Source organism: Crocuta crocuta, unplaced genomic scaffold (genome assembly GCF_008692635.1).
Source record: "Crocuta crocuta isolate KB4526 unplaced genomic scaffold, BGI_CrCroc_1.0 scaffold241, whole genome shotgun sequence".
Taxonomy (NCBI): domain Eukaryota; kingdom Metazoa; phylum Chordata; class Mammalia; order Carnivora; family Hyaenidae; genus Crocuta; species Crocuta crocuta.
Genome location: NW_027527807.1, coordinates 612,342 through 618,777, shown reverse-complemented (window position 1 = coordinate 618,777; position 6,436 = coordinate 612,342).

The window sequence follows — 6,436 nt, the reverse complement described above, 5'->3', positions numbered from 1 at the left end:
AAAACGCTACTGTCAGTAGACTGCAAGAAGTCACATATATGTACTGTAAAACCCAGAGCGGCAGCGACAAAAAAAGACACAATAAGATACACATAAAAATTAAAAATAGGGCGCCCGGGTGGCTCAGTTGGTTAAGCATCCGACTTCAGCTCAGGTCATGATCTTGCAGTTCTTGAGTTCAAGCCCCACATCAGGCTGTCTGCTGTCATTGCAGACCCCGCTTTGGATGCTCGGTCCTCCTCTCTCTCTGCCCCTCCCCGGCTCTTGCTTTCTCAAAAGTGAATAAACATTAAAAATAAATAAATAATCCAACTAGATGTGGTTTACAAGAAACTCACTTGAAATTCAACAACATAGGTAAGATGAAAGTATAAGGACAGAAAAAACATACTTCATGCAATTGTTAAGAATAAAACAAGCAAGAGCAGCTATGCTAATATCAAAGTAAACATCAGAGGCACCTGGCTGGCTCAGTAGGTAAAGCATGTGACTCTTGATCTCAGGGTCCTGAGTTCAAGTCCCACGTTGGGAGCAGAGTTTGCTTTAAAAAAAAAAAAGTAAACATTACAGCATAGAAAAAATTGGCAATGAAGAAGGACATTCAATGTTAAAAGGATTAATCTACCAGGAAATCATAAAGATCCTAAATGTGTACCCCAAAAAGCAGAGCCTCAAAACACACAAAGCTAAAACTGATCAGACTGCAAAGATTGGCAAATCCAAAATTATAGCTGAGGACTGCAACACCCCTGTCTAAGCAACTGACAGAAAAAATAAACCAGTGAATTCTCTGACAATGATGGAATCAAAGGAGAAATCAATAACAGAAGGCCAACAGGAAAATGTCTAAACACATGAAAACCAAACAACTACCTTTTAAATAAGCCATGTGTCAAAGAGGAAGTCTCAAGGGAAATCCAAAAATACAACAAATTGAATAAAAATATCTGTAACACGGGGCGCCNTCAAATTTGGGGGATGCAGCTAAAGCAGTTCCAAGAAAGAAATTTATAGCAGGTATGATCACATTAGAATGCAAAAAGATTTCAAATAAACAATCTCACTTTTGTATCTCAAGAAAACACAAGAAATAAAAAAAGCAAGCAGAAGGAAGGAAACAATATCAGAGCAGAAATCAATAGAATTAACAGCAAAACAATAGAGAAAATTAAGTTTTAAAAAGGTGGTTCTTTGGAAAAATCAATAAAATTAATAAATCTCTAGCAACACTGATAAGAGAAAAAGAGAAGAAACATCACCAATATCAGGAAGAGACTACTTCTACCAATCCTTCAACCATCAAATATAATAAAGGAATACAATACTACAAACAACTTTACGCTCATAAATTCAACAACTTAGAATAGACAAATTCCTTTAAACAACAAACCAGCAAAATTCAAACAGGATGAATAAGTTGAATAGCCCTACCACCATGAAAGAAACCAAATTTGTAATCAAGAACTTCCCCAAAAAGAATTCTCCAGAACCACACTGTTTCACTGGAGAATTCTACCAAACACAGAAGGAATTCATTCAACTTTACATAAACTGTTCCAGAATATACAAATGAGGAAGCATTTCCCAACTCATTTGAGGATGCCATTATTGGGGCACCTGGGTGGCTAAGTCAGTTGAGCCTCCAACTTCAGCTCAGGTCATGATCTCACAGCTTGTGGAATCAAGCCCCATGTCAGGTTCTGTGCTGACAGCCAGCTCACATCCTGGAGCCTGCTTCTGATTCTGTGTTTCCCTCTCTCTCTGACCTCCCCTGCTCACACTGCCTGCCTCTCTCTCTCTCTCTCTCTCTCTCAGAAATAAATAAAACATTAAAAAAAATTAGGATGCCATTATTACCATAAACCAAAACCAAAGTACAAAAAAAGACCAATATTATTAATGAAATTACATGTAAAAATCCTCACTGAAACAATAGCCACCTAAATCTAATATATGCCATATACGTGTTATATACATGTGTATATGTCTGTGTATATGTTATATGCTATATCATATATATGCTATGTGTACATGTTATATATATTATATATATGCGTGTGTTATATATATACACATATATGCTATATATGTGTTTCATGACCAAGTGGGATTTTCCTGGGTGTACAAGGCTGATTCAGCATTTGGTAGTCAATCACTATAATCCATATTATCAACAAGATAAAAAAGGAAAATGATATGATTGTACCAATTGACAGGGAGAAAGCATGAGTAAATCCAGTACCTGCTCAGGATTAAAAAAAAAAAAAATCTTGGCTCAGGAAAGAGGAGTATTACCCTCAACTCAATAAAGAGCATCAAGAAAAAGCCTTCATCTCACACTGTACTTGTTGTAGACAGACTGATTACCCTCTCACTAAGATCAGGAACAAGACAAGGTTTTTTAATTACGTTTTTTCATTTTAATTTCAGTACAGTTAATATAGTGCTATATTAGTTTCCGGCGCAGCGTATAGCGATTCAGCACGTCCATGCATTACTCAGGGCCCATCACTACAAGTGCGCTCTTTAATCTCCATCACGTATGTCACCCATCCCCCTCCTCCTCTCTCTGCTGACCATTAGTTTGCTCTCTGTAGTTAACCATCTGTTTCTTGGGTTAAGACAAGGATTTATTTTTTAAGTTGATTTATTTTTTAAGTTTATTTATTTTTGAGAGTGAGCACGTGCACATGGGTGCATGTGAGCGATGCAGGGGCAGAGAGAAAGGGAGACAGAGAACCCCAAGCAGGTTCTATGCTGTTAGCCCTGAGCCCAATGGGAGGCCCGAATGCAGGAACTCTGAGTCGACGACCTGAGCCAAAACCAAGAGTCGGACGCTTAACCCATTAAGCCACCCAGGTGCCCCAAGACAAGGATTTGGTCTCACCACTGTGATTCAACACAGTACTGAGAGTTCCAGCAATTACANAGAAAGAGATATAGATAAATATGTTTATGTGTCTGTGTGTGTATATATACACACACACTGGAATATGTACATAAAGACTGGAAATGAAGAAACAAAACTGCAACTGTTTGCAAATAATACAAAATTGCAGATTTCATCATAGAACACCTCAAGCAATCTACAAAAAGAAAAATAAACTCCTAGAGCTAGGAGTGATTTCATCAAGGTCAGAAGATAACAAAATTAAGGTGCAAAAATAAACTGCATTCCTGTTTGCTAAGAATGAATATGCAAAACCAGATACTAAAAACGCNAAGGCTGCAGGCATTACAATCCCAGATTTCAAGATATACTACAAAGCTGTAGTAATTAAAACAGGATGCTACTGGCAAAAGACAGACACACAGATCAGTGGAAAAGAATAAAGAGCCTCAAAATAAACCCCAATTATATGGTCAATTAATCTATGACAGATGAGGGGCGCCTGGGTGGCTCAGTCGGTTAAGCATCTGATTTTGATTCAGGTCATGACCTCATGGTTCATGAGTTCAAGCACCACGTCAGGCTCTCTGCTGTCAGCACAGAGCTCGCTTCAGCTCTTCTGTCCTCCTCTCTCTCTCTGCCCCTCCCCCACTTATTCTCTCTCTCTCTCTCTCCCCCTCTCTCTTTCTCTGTCTCTCTCTCTCTCTCAATAAGTAAATAAACTTTTTAAAAATCTATGACGGAGGAGGCAAGAATATACANCTGTCAGCACAGAGCCTGATGCGGGGTCAAACCCACGAACCGTGAGATCATGACCTGAGCTGAAGTCGGCCGCTTAACCGACTGAGCCACCCCGGCGCCCCAGAAACTGGACCACCTCTTAACACTCTACACAAAAACAAACTCAAAATGGATTAAAGACCTAGGTGCACCTGAGTGGCTCAGTCAGCTAAGTATCTGACTCTAGATTGTGCCTCAGATCATGATTTGGTGGTTTGTGAGCTCAAGCCCCATGTCTGCACTGGCAGAACCTACTTGTGATTCTCTCTCACACCCTCTCACTCTGCCCCTTCCCCCCTTTTCTCTCTGTCAAAAATAAACTTGTTAAAAAGTGGATTAAAGACTTAAATGTGAGATCTGAAACCTTAAGAATGCTGTAAGAGAACAGTCAGTAATTTCTCTGACACTGGCCATCGCAACACATTCTTCTAGCTACATCTCCTGAGCATGGAAAACAAAAGCAAAATGAAATTAGAGGGACTACTTCAAAATAAAAAGGTTTTGCAAAGCAAAGGAAACCATCAAGAAAACAAAAAACCTACTGAATGGAAGAGGATATTTGCAAATGATGTATCTGATAACGTGTATAGATATCTGATACCTATAATATATAAAGAACTTATACAACTCAACACCAAAAAAAACTGATTAAAGAATGGGCAGAAGACTGTAATAGACATTTTTCTAAAGAAGACATACAGACAGCCAACAAACACATGGAAAGATGCTCAACATCACTAATCATCAGGGAAATGCAAATCAAAAACCACAATGCGGGGCACATGGGTGACTTAGTCAGTTAAGCATCCAAGCCTTGATCTTAGCTCAGGTCTTGATCTCAGGGTCATGAGTTCAAGCCACAGGTTGGCATGGGGCTTGAAGTCTACCTAAAAAAAAAAAAGAGATATCACTTTACCTGTCTTAGAATAGCCAAAATCAAAAAGACAAGAAACAACAAGTTTTGGCAAGTATTTGGATTTGGCAAGGATTTGGCAAGGATCACCAAACTCCATACCCGAAAAACAAACAATCCAGTGAAGAAATGGGCAGAAGACATGAACAGACACTTCTCCAAAGAGGACATCCAGATGGCCAACAGACACATGAAANGGAGGTTCAGAGAGAGAGGGAGTCACAGATTGAAACAGGCTCCAGGCTCTGAGCCGGCAGTCAGCACAGAGCCCGACGCGGGGCTTGAACCCACGAACTGCGAGATCATGACCTAAGCGAAAGTCGGACACCCAACTAAGCCACCCAGGCGCCCCAAGACTCTTGAATGCTGAGAACAAACTGAGGGCTGATGGGAGGGGAAGGGGGTGATGGGCATGGAGGAGGGCACTTGTGGGGATAAGCACAGCGTGTTATATGGAAACCAACTTGACAAACTATTTAAAAATAAAAAATAAAAAATAAAGAAAAGACATAGATTTCGGGGCGCCTGGGTGGCTCAGTCAGTTAAGTGTCCAACTTCAGCTTGGGTCATGATCTCACGGTTCGTGGGTTTGAGCCCCACGTTGGGCTCTGTGCTGACAGCTAGCTCCGAGCCTGGAGCCTGCTTCAGATTGTGTATCTCCCTCTCTCTCTGACCTCCCCTGCTTTCGCTGTCTCTCTCTCTCTCTCTCTCAGAAATAAATAAAACATTTTTAAAAAAGAAAAAAAAAGGAACTGTTGATAGGAATGTAAATTAATATAGTCAATGTGGATAACAGTATGGAGGGTCCTCAAAAAATTGAAAACAGAAAGATGATATGATCCAATAATTCCACTATTGGGTATTTATCCAAAGAAGAGGAAAGCATTAATTTGAAAAGATATATGTACCCCTATGTTTACTGAAGCATTATTTACAATAGCCAAGATATGGAAGCAATCTAACTGTCCTTCAATAGACAAATGGACAAGGAAGATGTGGTATATGTAAGGTGGAATATTATACAACCATTAAAAAGGATGAGATTGTGCCATTTGAGACAACACGGATGGACCTAGAGGCTATTATGCTAAGTGAAATAAGTCAGACAGAGAAAGACAAATACCATATTGTTTCACTCATAAGTGGAATCTAAAAATATGAATAAACAGAAAGCAAAAATCAGACCTATAAATACAGAGAACTGATGGGTGCCAGAGAGGAGGGGGTTTGGGGTTGGGCAAAATGGGTAAAGGCGAGTGGAAGACATAGAATTCCAGTTATGGAATGAAGAAGTCATGGGAATAAAAGGCACACCATAAGGAATATAGTCAATGATACTGTAACAGCAACATATCAGGAAAGATGGTAGCTTCGCTTGAATTAAACACAGCAGAATGTATAAACTTGTCAAATCGCTATGCGGTACACGTGAGACTAATGTAACATTGTGGGTCAACTATACTAAAAAAAAAAAAGCTGCATATAAGTGGAGTTCAAAGCTGTCTTGTTCACGGATCGGTTGATATAGGAGACCTGTAGGCTAACAATTACAAAATGCTGATGAAAGAAATCAAAGATCTAAAGAAATGGACATACATGTCCATACCATGTCCATGGATTGGAAAACTCAGCACAGTGAAGATGTAAATTCCTCCAAATATACACACAGGTTTAAAGTAATCCCTATCAAAATCCCAGCAAGAGTTTTCGTAGCTACAGATTATTTTTAAATTTATAAAAAAGTTATGGGCCCTACCTAGAATAATTAAAATAAGCTTGGCTCAAAATACCGAGTCTCCACCGAGAGTCACTGCCGTTTCCTGTTTTCAACAGTACTCTGGCAGAACCCGGCA